Source organism: Acomys russatus, chromosome 24 (genome assembly GCF_903995435.1).
Source record: "Acomys russatus chromosome 24, mAcoRus1.1, whole genome shotgun sequence".
Taxonomy (NCBI): Eukaryota; Metazoa; Chordata; class Mammalia; order Rodentia; family Muridae; genus Acomys; species Acomys russatus.
In genome coordinates, this window is record NC_067160.1 from 47,177,085 (window position 1) to 47,189,799 (window position 12,715).

Sequence of the window (12,715 nt, forward strand, 5' to 3'; positions counted from 1 at the left end):
CCTAAAAATGCGTGCAGCTCTATAAAATATGCCCTCTTGTTTTGTGTGCAAATCTGTTTTTAATTTACGAAAATGGCATTGTGCTGTGAGCCGCATTGTGTGGGACTTCTTTTTCTCTGTGGTATGGTTCACTTTGCCCGCTCTTTGCCTGTTACCGATGATGCCTCGTGTTTCATAGCTGGCTGCACTCACAATGGACTCTGTACTTCCAGTGTTGCTTCTAACAGAGTTCTGGGGCTCCTGCCTTTTTGGATACATGGGAGAACTTGCCTGGCGTTTGTTCCAAGAGCAGCACCATGGGAGCCGCACTGATTTCACTCAGCCATGCTCCAACCCTAATGCCTTCCTTCCTGCCCTCTCTTGTCTCCTGGTCTTTCTGTGCGAACCCATGTGGACCCTCCCCCCATTTTCTTCAGGTGACAAGTGCTGGAAACTAGGCACCAAAGGGACTCACTAGGGCATGGCAGAAGGCTAGTAAAAGCCTCCCCCAGCCTCTGTGCAGGGACCCTGGCTAGAGGCGCCCTCTTATGAAAAGCACCAGACCCACATTGGGAAGAGCTTTGTGGATAGCTGAATGTGCCACACAAGCCCTGCATCTCACTGGGTCTCTGTGACAATCTGGCGTGTGTTGGGAAGATCACACTTACTTCACAGAACTTGTCATAGGTCTCCTAGGTCTCTGGTCCGTAGAATCTCAGCAAGGTCTTCAGGAGCTGCAGCCTAATGTCTCATCCCAGGGCAAAACCGATGATGCAAGGCCAAGGTTGCCTCAAGAACAGCTAGCCCCCTACCTGCCCTCATTATTTCTTTGCACGAGACTCAGGGGGGAAAAAAAAAAGCTTGCTGGTGAGCATGCTCTGGCCTCAGGAGACTGACCTAAGCAGCCAGTGGACCTCAGTTTCCCCTAGTAGGCTGCCCGGTTGTCCTAGCTGAGGCTGGCAACCCAAGTGTGTGTGGTGGTGGCGGCGGGGGGGGGGGGGGGGGGTGGCTACGCCGATGTGTCAGCACACAAGGAGTTAACCGCTGGTGGAGCCCACTTTCGCCACACTGTGAGCAGCCTGGTTGATAATTACAGTTCTGAAGTCTCTAGGCTATTGGAATCAGTGCAGCTGCAGCCTCTTCAGCGGTAACCCCTGAAACCAGACAAACTGGGTGTATTGTGCAGAACCAGTGCTCGGGCCCCTCCCTGATCGTTACAAATTGACAGCAATGGACTTAACAGCCCTCTTTAACCACCCTGTTCACTCTCTACCTGGCTGCACAGCCACCAATTTGAATCACAGATGCCTTCCCTCGGGCAGCTGCTCCTCCCCACCCTCCCTCCACCTCCTCGGTGCCTCCTCCTCAGCTCCTCCGCTGGCCCTGCCACGCCAGGGTGAGGCTGCCGCGGAGCACATTTCATCAATATTTAAAATGGAATTAAACCTGTAGCTTTGATTAATGCCTCCTGGAGCCGGGGAGTAGTGATTACTATTTTGCAAATTGCGATTGTTGGAATATGTTAATATGATTGTCTGAGAACATCTTCACCTTCTCGGGCAATTTTCCTCCTTTTTTGGCAAGAGGGGGAGGAGGAGGGGAAGAAAGCAAAATAAAAAAATAAAAAATAAAAAATAACCCCCCCCCACGAACTCTTTAATCAATTGTAAATGATCAGCCTTGGCAGAGTTGTGGGTGGTGAGAGAGGAGGTGGGAGTGGGAGGGGCAGAGGGGAGGACTGCTGTGTCCCTGCATTTAGCATCGTCCTAAGTTTTTTGCTTCTCATTGGCCTGGTAATGCCACTCTGGGACACTATCCTAAGGAAGTAATCTAGTTATCTCCATGGTGTTTAGAATCAAGAGAACAGAAAATGACGGTGCATTTCTGACGTACGGAATGGTTACTTTGTTTGTCTAGTCGTCATTCAACAAATGATTTCTAAATACTGTACGCGCCAGCAACCTCCTGGCCCGGGAGGAGGGCGGTGGCTCACAGTAAGCCCCGGGGAGGGGATAGCTAGCAGTCAGCGAGAATGGTAGTTGTGAAGTCTGTGTGGCAACTCAGGGGAAATGCTTTTGATGAGATAATAAACCAGAATAAATGAGATGATGCAAAAAACAACAACAAAACAACCCCCCCCCCCCGCCCAACAACAACAACAGTCATCCACGGATATTTTTATAGTTAGGGTGCTCTGTGTAAATTTGAGGCTCGAAGAAAAATTAAAGGTGATAAAGTGAATCGTGGCAGCTTAGCAGTGTAACGAGAGGTTTTCCTTCCTGTTGTTGGTGTTTCCCAAATCTTTCTTCGTTTATGTGTATTGATTGCAGAAGAATTTAAAAATAATCCTTGGCTTTTTTATCCTGCCTTCAGTGTAATGTCTTGGTGTTTTTCGTGTGGCTTGCTCATTGAAATACAAGATTTCTAGGTTCCTAAAATACTGCTTTTTTACTTCTATAAAGTAAAAAATAAAATAAAATAAATTTAAACCCCTCCCCAGAAAAAAAAAACTAGTATAAAAATATTGGCAAAAAAAAAAAAAAAGAAAAAGAGAAAAAATGTCCTGCCATGTGCAGAGTGACTGCCTCCCAAAGGATGGAAGATGAAAACACAAACAAAAGAATAACTTTGCGGTGGAGAAACCTGGCCTCAGCCAGGTGTTCAAGGCTCAGTATACCAAGTAGCCTGTTCCCTTGCTATGTTTGCATGAGAAAGGCCCTTCTCCTTTGTGGTCTTCTTCCTGGAACCTACAAACCCAGTCCATTCTGAGAGAAACGTCTCAAGGTGCTGAACCAGGGTACATACTACAAAGAGCTGACCAGTGCTCCTTAAGACTGTCACCCCAAACAAGGGAAGCTGCACCTGGGGTGTAGCCTAGTGGTAGGAGCACGAAGCCCAGTTCCTAGCGCTGAAACCCAACCCAAAATGTGAGAAATCCTTGCCAGGCATGGTGGCACATGTCTTTGTCCCCAGCACTTAGGCAGCGGAGGTAAGTGCATCTCAGTGAGACTGAGTCTAGCCCTGGGCTCTTGGTGAGCTCTGCACTAGCCAGGGCTACATAATGAGATCTTGTCTCAAAACAAACAAACAAACACAACACACTAAGTAAAAAAAAAAAAAAAAAAGAAAAAGAAAAAGAAAAAGCGGGAACATCTCACACCTAAAAAGAGCCTGTGAAGACACAACTACATATCAAATGATGTCTTGAAGGATCCTGGAACAGAAAGTGAATGCTAGGGAAGAAAATGGGAATTTGAATACGCCCTAGGCTTTAGTTAAATTAACTCCCCAACATTAATACCAATACAAATGCACCATTTCACCAAGTGTACCACACAACGGTAACTATGAATAAGAGGAAGTGGGCATGGGGCGTACTGAGAAACACTGATTTTTGTGACTGTTGTTGCTCTAAGACAAATTGTGTTTTAAATGTATGAAAACCCAGTGTGCTCCTTACAGATCAGACATCATGCTCTCCGCTCTCCAAGGGAAGCCAAAGCTCTCCACACAGCCAGCTGTCTAAGCAAAAGCATTCACTGCTTTTGTCTCCCATGGCCCCTCAAACCATACTTCTTTAATCCTTTCTTAGACAATGCCTTCCCTCCCCCATTAAAGCAGCGGTTCTCAGCCTGTGGGTCTCAATCCCTTTGGGGGTTATGTATCAGACATCCTGCATATCAGATATTTATATTACGATTCATAGCAGCAGCAAAATTACAGTTATGAAGTAGCAATGAAAATAATTTTATGTTTGGAGGTCATCATGACATGAGGAACCCTATTAAAAGGTCACAGTTACAAGAATAAATTAATTTTTAAAAATTTAAAAAAAAAGAATTAAAATCAAAGATCACAAGCCCATTGACTTAGTAAGTACCCTTGAGATATTAAAGCTATACTACTGTCTCATTGGTAAATTGTGATGATGATAATAAAAATAATTATGAGACCAAAAAAAAAAAAAAAAAAAAAAAAGTCACAGCATTGGGAAGGTTGGGAGCCACTGGCTGAGAGATAAGTTCTCAGTGAGAGACCACTCCACCCAGCATACATAGGTAGCCAGGAAATGCTTTGCCAGGTGGATCTGAATATGCCTTTTTCATTCTGATTTGCCCCAGAAGTCTGAAGGCAGAGAATGAGGAAATTCCTGGCTAGCTTGGGCTACACAGACCTTCTATAAGAACAGACCAGGTACAGCTGAGTGGTAGAGCACCTGTCTTATGTGCTCAAGGAGAACTTAAATTCTGCCTTCAGCAAAAAAAAAAAAAAAAAAAATCAAGAAAGGCCTAAATGAGCTAATATCAAACTGTGGTATACTTTAAAACATTGAAATTTAATTATTCCTTTTAATGCAAACAACAGTTAATGTAAGTGTGATGCTTTGAGATTTCTTTCAGAAAAAGTCTAAGTTTCTATAGTAGTGAAAGCTGTGGGGTTGGCAAAGGGCCTATGGATGTACTTGTCCGGAGAGAAAGGTCTCGCCATCTGTGGAGATAGGGCTCTCCTGCCTCACAGGCCCTGCCTGGATGAAAGTCTTCCCTGATGAGGAAGTGAAGGTTAGGGCTGCTTCAGACAGAGTGGATCAGCCATCTCATCAGGGCCTAGCACCGATCCAGCACATTTAAAGAACGTAATAACTATATGGTGAACTAATGAATAAAGAAATGTAAACTTGGGGACATAAAAGTAATATATTGACTCTGTGGGACTGAGATCAAAAGAAAAAACTATCCTCCTCCTTGGGCAAGCTTCTCAGAGGGTAGGGAGGCATGCCAAGTGCAGGTCCAGGAGTGCCAGCTGCTGCCGCCTTTGTGTCCTGGGGCAGTAGGTTGGGCACCTTAGCACCTGGCCTGGGATCTTACCTGAGGTCTAACCACTTGCAGGAGGCTCCAAGCCTGGCTGGCCCATGGCTTGCCTCACAGCAAAGATGGAGAAAGGCCAGCCTGCATAGATCAGATCTGGGCCAGGCCTGCCAAGCTGTGCCCAGGCCACAGAAGGTGACAGTGGGTCAGTCTTCAGGTCAGCATGACACTGAGGGAACAAGAGGACTGTGCAAGTAAACAGTCACTGCCCAGGTGGCCAGCAGGAAGGGAGGCAGTACGGGAGTACACTGGCTAGGAGTGTGGCCATTGAGGGCTAGAGCGATGGCTCAGTGGGTGAAGTGCTTGGTACACAAGTGTAAAAACTTGTGTCAGACACCTAGCTCCTGTATAAGAGCTGGCCATGACGGTGTGTGTCTGTGCCTTCATTGCAGATGGGGTAGACAGGTAGAACCCCAGGCTTGTTGGCTATGCAATTTAGATGAAACTAGCTTGCCAGCTCCAGGCTCAGTGAGAGACCCATTCTCAAAATTAATAAGGTTAAAAGCAATAGGTCACTGAAGTTGATCTCTGGCCTCAATATGTGCAACACAAAGAAAGCACACACACACACACACACACACACACACACACACACACACACACACACACAAAACATACACATAGTGTGGCTTTGGGGCTCTGTGCCGCTACTTTGGGCAAGAGGTTATCACCTCCTTGGGTCAGTTTCTCCATCTACAAATGTTCCTGCCAGGCAGCTTTGCCATGAAGTCACTTTTAGAAACATGCTTAGAACAGCTCTTGGTGCACAGGAAATGCCAAAGACCCAGAGAGGAGCCAGAAGTTAGTATTCCCCACAAGGTGGGATTTCTGGATCCAGACAAACTGGGGGGGGGGGGGGTGGGGGGGGATGGGGGGAGGGAAGAGGGACCACCCGCGTGCTGCGTAACCAGCTCTTCCTCATCTAGAACCAGGATCCCATCTGTCTTTGAGCTGCACCAGACCTCTATAGGAGGCATGGGAGGCCTGGCTGGGAAGAAGGGTACTTCCTGAGTCCCTAGGAAGTAAAAGCAAGGGCTGCCATTCTGATGGGCCTTTAATTCCCAAACAGGATGAGTGCAAGGGAGTGTTCCTTAAGGGACTCACCAGTGTGCCCGTGGGATTTCTGGGTTCCTGTCAGAGATGGGGTGGGGGAGCCCCAGGGAGGAGCTCCTTATACGGGATGGGCACCGTGAGGATCAAGAGGCACAGCTCAGCTAATGGGTTCTGTTCAAAGCCAGGAAAACAGGCCAGGCAGGTGAGCCATGGTGGGCAAACAGACAGGTTGGAGTCACTGGGTACCCACAAGCTGGGCTCTTGGCACACCTTTGGGCTAGGCAACCCTGTGGCCACCACTCCTGTGCAGATCCCACTAGTATGAGGGGAGGGGTGTGGACTGACAAAGTGAAGAGACTCAGAATGAACAAAGCAGGGAGGGGAAGAGGCTCCCAGCCCAGCCCAGAGCCTAAGGGGGCTGTGCCGTGTGTGTGTGTGTGTGTGTGTGTGTGTGTGTGTGTGTATTCATCCTCCCATAAGAATAGCTTAGGAGGTATAATAATTTCCTCCTTTGCTCTATTGGGGCAGAGGGGGAGAGCTCAGTGAAGCTGCTAGTTTGTGTATGGGCACAAATGCCCATTTCCACCCAGTTGTTCCCAATGTACAGCTGTGTGCCTGTGAGTGTGCCATTGGTTATGTTTGAGTGCGCAGTGCACTCACTGTAATGCCCAGAACTCTGCTGTGTGTGTGACACACTGCGTGGGGATGGCTAAGTGTGGCGGTGGGTGTGTGTCTGAAGTCTAACTGTGGGTTATCACAAGTAGCAGGAAGAGGCACTGCCAGCCTGAGGAGCCAATCTTGTCATCCTAAAGGCCAGGCTGGCATCAGGCCAGGGCCAGGCCAGGCTCCCAGAGGAAGGAAACTTCTGCCATGGGGCAGTACCCCTTACCCCTGGGGTCAATGCAAACAGGGGTCCAGGCTGGGAAATACACATCAAGTCAGACTTTAAGCCCATGCAGGTGTCCACGCCATAGCTCTGCCCCACCTTCAGCACAAATGCACAAATGCCCTGGCATTCTTGTCACAACTCCCAACAAAAAAGGTGGCTTTGAACTTTTCTGGCAGTGGTGGCCTAAGGCAAAGGCCTCAGCACTGTCAATATTGACTAAGAAGTCTGCCCAGGCAGAGCATGCTGCAGGCAGATGAAGGGCTTTAGGCTGCTCTTGTCTCTCTCTGTAGTGGAATACCACCTTCTTGGGAGTGGATTAGGAGGAGCCATGCCACCCCCTGGGAAGCAGAGCTGCAGAACCCAGCACCCACAAGCTTGCCAAGGCCCATTCAGATGGGAAAAAATAAAATGGTAAGACTGAAAATAAAATAACTATTACAATTAATGCATTCAAACTTGATTAGTTATTAATTGTAGAAAGCAAAACAACTTTATTATCCTTGAAATCTATTTTCAGGCTCTGTTTTTTTTTTTCACTTCACTAGAATTCTCTGCTATATATACCCCTCCCAAGAAATCACAGCCAGTGTAACAGAATTGCAGTCACATAACGGCCCAAGTAAAGCTGGAGAGACCTCATAGCAAATTGATTTTGTATTTTGTTTTAATATATTGAATGGTGATGATAGTGGTAAGGGTTAGGGTGCACTGGGAGCTATCACTGGGAAAGGACAGGTTAAGAATTTTAGGAAGCACTTCTGGGGTCAGGTTCGGGGCACAGCAGGCATGCTGCATGCCCAACCTTAGTGAACCTCATGAATGCTTCTGAAAGCACAGCTGGGTGCTGCCTGTGGTGGGAGTTGTGGGTGCTCCAGTCACTGGGTAAGGGAGAAGGTGCCCAGAGTCAAAAGGAACCTCAGAAGTCCTTTAGGAAGACCCTAGGCCTTAGGGACACCTCACTGGGTGCCACACAGCCAGTGTTTGACATTGTTGGAACAAAGAACAGAACCGTTGCTGAGGTGGCAATACACATGTGATTTGTGCTTGTGGGTGATGCTAATCTAGAGCCACCATCTGTGCCCCTTCAGCAATGGAGGCTGCTGGCCTGGCATCCCTACCACTCCAGAGGAAATGTATGCTCAATAGTGGGGTGCGAAACCCCGAACTGTTGGTGCCGACACTATTCTTGGTGCTTCCCGACCCTTCCTGTTTGTTCTTACTATTTGAGGGCTGATAATTGGATTTGTGTTTGTTAGCCACATTCAGGCTGCCTGCCACAGTAATAAGACAATTCAGAGAAACTGAGTGCCATAGCCAAAGTCACTCTGTCAGCCTGATTTCATAGTGTCTCTTCATTTGCCCTGGTCCCTGGCTGTACGTGGATGACGGAAACCAGTATACACTTGGCATACGCCAAAGGCTGGATTAGGCTGGGGTAGTGGGAACATCCAGGAAGGATGGGACGTACTCTTCAACACTGGCTTTTGTAGGTCACCTGCCATCTCTGGATCACAGGGAGGGGAGCGAGGCTCAGAGAGCTGGAGCCTCACCCCAGGTTCATAGCGGTGCAGGGACAGAGCCCCTCCTGTCTTCCTCCATAGCTGCAGCCTGTGGCTGTGTGTCATTTCCCAAGAAGTCCTTCTGCAGCTCCTGACTGACTGTTCGCTGTCTTGGGGATCAAAGCCAAACCCCGGAACCACTCACTCTTTTCACTCTTCCCCTGCTTGAACGCACAGCTCAGAACCACTTGGACACACCCATCAAAGCCCTTCCTATGTCACTGCAGTGGGAAGCCGCCTTGAACTCCTACCCCAGCCTCTAACACACAAACAAGTCACAGAGCTCCATCTCTTGGGGACCTGGTGCTCTGTGCTCCCACCCTATTGTTCCTTCTCTTACATTGAACAAACCCCATCTCTTCATCTTTAAGGCCAACCTTACACCTCATCTTCTGGGCCATTATTCTCAACCACACGGGTATATATCCAGCACACTACGATCCCAGCTCTGGGTACCAGAGAAATGAGGGCATTCCTGGTTTTGGAAGAAAGAATCTCATACTTAATATTTTAAATTAAATGTGAACATGGGCATCACAGGCCACGTGGAAGCATGTTGGACTGCTTTCCATGTGTCATTTGTGCTTTATTTGAGCACTTGGGCTATCCTGAAGGCCCCATGCTTCCTGTGCCCGCTGTGTTGTCAGTACTTGTCTCTACTCTGCACTGACTTGGGGTGTTGGGGAGAGCTCTGTGTCCTATGAAACCCTCATGTACACTGGGGCTCAGTGAGGGCCTGAGTCTGGAGTATCCGGGGGTCTCTAGGTGGATAAAAAAGGACGGAGATAAGGGGCCCATGTTCCCAGACCAAATACTAAGGAGAGATCTGGAAGCTGCAGACCACTGGTTCAGTTTTGAACATAGCATCAAAGGCAGGTGGGTGGAGGCCAAAAAACAGCCTGCCAAGGGGAGCCTGGGTCATTGGGTGTGTGGTATGAAGGGACACACTTGCTTTCAACTTTTATCCTTGGTACAAATAATCACCATTGTGGTGATCGCTGGCATGCACTGTGCCATGGGCAGAGCCACACACTGTTCCCATTAGACTGCCTGTATCAGCCTCATACTTGCTACATGTCTACAAAATAAGTCCTCTACCATTCCCAATTCTCACGTAAGGACTCTGGATGTAGGGTGGGGAAGCTACCTGCTCAGAGTTGCCCAGCTTGTAAATTGCAGCTCCAAGAGCTGACTGTGGGTCCAGCTGTCCTCAAGCCTGGGTCATTAGCCTGCTCTGCTTCTTTTGGGCCTGAGTTAGGGAATGGGCTTCAGCTGTGTGCCTGGACTTCCAGAGCAGAACTGAGGAAGAGAAGTAAGGCTTCTGCCGTTGGGCTATGGCCTTGCACTTACTTCTACTAAAGGAGACAAAGAAAACCATGCTGGCCAGGCTGGTTCCAGCTGCGGAAAGGGAAGCTGCTGTGGCCTCTGGATGCCTCCAGGAGGCTGCCATGGGGGCAGGGAGGCATTGTTACCAGTGTCCGAGAGGCCTGCAGCTGGAAGGGGGATTTCCAAGTCCTTTGAAGTGATGAGGTGACAGTGGGCAATTCTGCAAGTCAGGAAAGAGACAGCAGCAGGGCTGTTGTTACCAAGCATGGGTCTTGACAGGGACCCATGGATGGCTTCCCGATGGCCAATCTTACGCTTTTTAGGCTAGTTTCTCCTGGCAGGTTCAACAGTAACTTTCTGGGGAGAGGGTCCATAGCTTTACCTATAGTATTGGAGAGATCTGGGTTCAAATGCTGGCTCTTCCCTTTAACGGAGGCAATCATTAGCAAGTAACACACTCCCTGAGCCTCAGTTTCCCCATGTGTCAAGCAAAGGTTGGGGATGGGGTAAGCCACTGGCACAGTGGAGGTTGCAGCGTTCCTATGCCTTCTGCTGAGGCAGATACCCACGTCTGCAGGGAGGGACGTGTGATCTGTGGGGGCATTTTATCTGGCAGGCACAGGAGTGATATTATCCCTCCACAAAGCCCTCATTACAGCGCTGCCGACAATACCACAGACAAAGCAGGGATGCCCCTGCATGCCAGCCTCCAGGTGATTATAACATTTGGGTAAATTGCCTTTTGTCTTGCTAGAGAGCTAGCAGTGGGAGGGGCTGTGCGGGAGCCTCACTGGCCATCTTACAGAAAACCCCAGGGAGGCTCCATGGAGAGGTAGCATGGGTTTGGGGCAGGAGCTGTGTGATTGGCAGTGGGGAAATCACGGTTCTAGCCCTGGCTGGACCATGGCTGGCGATGTGGGGGTCACGCATGGGATGGGCCCTCTTAGGGGAAGCAGCTGCTTCAAGATGAGAGGAGTCTCAACTGTCCCTAGCACTGGAGGAATCGCTTTCTGAGCCAGATTTTGAGCACAACGCAAACAGAGGGCCCGTCTAAGTAGAAGTAGCCATCTGTAGTTCAGACTGTTTTTGTCTCTCTGGTGCTGGGAAGGCCTTTGGTCCTTTCACTAGCAATCCCCATCTTCTCACTCAGAGCCAGCCCAAACGCCATGGTTATTTAGCTTTGGAGCCAGCTAGACATGGGTCTTGCTTCCAGCTCCGCTGACCTTGAACCAGGGATTTCGCCTCACCTGAGTCTCACCATCTACAAAGCAGGAAACGGTCGGGAGAGCCACAGAGCTACTTATCAAGGCTGCTGGTGTCATCTGAGGTGGGTACCCGGGCCTGAGACAGCAGGGGCGCTCAGTCACACCATCACAAAAGCATCCCACGTGGGTCCCCTCCTGTTGGACAGTTAGGATGTTTACAGATTTCAACTGTTCAAACTCCAGAAGACTAAAGTTCCACCTTCAGGTATGCAGTCTGCAGTGGGCATTTTCTCAAGTTGGCAGGGGCGACTTGCCCAGGCCCTGTGAACAGTCCTGGCAGCGTGGAAGGAGGAGAAGGCAGATGAATCTGAGCATGACTCCTGTGTATGCTGAACTTCCTGGGGGAAACTCTTTAACCTCACTGAGCGTTAGTTTGCCAATACAGTAGGGAGGAGAACCGCCCTCCTACAAGATGGTAGATTTTCAATCAGCTCGCATCACTATCTTCATCTCCATCTTCCTCCCAAAGGCTCCAGACCACACAAGCCGAGCCACAACCCTTCTTCCCACTGCCCACGGACCAAGCGTACATTCAAATGAGGTTCGTGGTCTTAATTTTGAATTCTGTCTGGGACCCAGAGGTTTAAGAGTGAAAATGGTCCTCACTGGCCTGTGATATTTTTAAGAAAGCAAGGCCATTGTTTCTGATTGAAGGAAAGTCGGTGCTATTTTGAAGAGTAGCGCGATTAAGCGGTGGCGTTCTCTTTCACCATTTGGGAATTAGATGCCGTTTGAGAGATTTGTGAGCTCCAGGACATTTGCCAGATGTGCTTGATTCTACATTTCACATAACAAAGGGGATAATGTTGGCGGGAATCTTGACGGCACTGCTGATGATCGGGATATTCTTTGAGGATGGTACCGAGACCTTTCAGGGGAGGATTTCAGCTTTTACATAAACTAATTTGGGATGCTCACTCTCTGTCTCGCACAAAGCAAATTTAGTTCATTGTTAGCTGTATCTGCTAAAATGGTTACGAGGGGTTTTTTTTCCCTTGAATATTAATAATGTGCCTTTCATTGGAGATGCTCGCATGGGGTGTCATTAATTGGGGGGAGGGAGTAAGGATTAGTGGCACAGTTCTCTCGAAAGTGGTTCCTACTAGTGCTGTGGAGGCAAGCAATAGCTACATGAAAGAGATACAGGAACAAAATGCCAATGTGGCTTTGGCCTATCCTTCCCGAGAAGGGTGAAGGCATCATGTGTGGATGGGGCAGCCTTAGTTAGTCTCTTGATTTTTCATCGTATTAAAGGTAATTATCCCGAATATCTTCAAATGCTCCCATATTGGATCACAGTGTATAAAGGACCTCTTTTCAAAATAAGGTTATGTTTAATTTGGGAGGCTGTGGTGGTTTTGTCTTAAGACTCAAGAGTGGGCCTTTTCATCCGTTTAGGAACTGCACTGAGCTCCAGGTGGGTGCCAGTGACTGTGTTTGCTAGAGGAACAATTATGAATCAGGCGTGTCCCTGTCTAAAGAGGAGACTGATGAGCACAAAATGAATTAGTGCACAAACTGGCAAGAAGAAAAGAATAGCGTAACAAAATAACTGAGGCAATTAACTTATAGAGAAAGAAAGTCTGTTTCACTCATGTTGTAAAAGGTTCCAGTTCAAGATTAGCAGCCTGGTTGCTTTGGGCCTCTGTTGAGGCTGTGAAGTTGCAAGCATGCCAGAAAGCCAAGCAGAGAAACTGGCATGGAGGTCTCACAGGCCCTTTAAATGGCATGCTCCCAATGACCTAAGGACCTCCCTATGGCTCCACCTCCTGAGAACAT

General features: G+C 48.5%; 1 protein-coding gene across 1 annotated transcript in view; it reads right to left on the reverse strand.

Moving 5' to 3' along the window:
* The window catches only part of Morn5 (MORN repeat containing 5), a 29,894-nt gene that overhangs the window by 837 nt on the left and 16,342 nt on the right, over window positions 1-12,715 (reverse strand). The window lies entirely within an intron of this gene.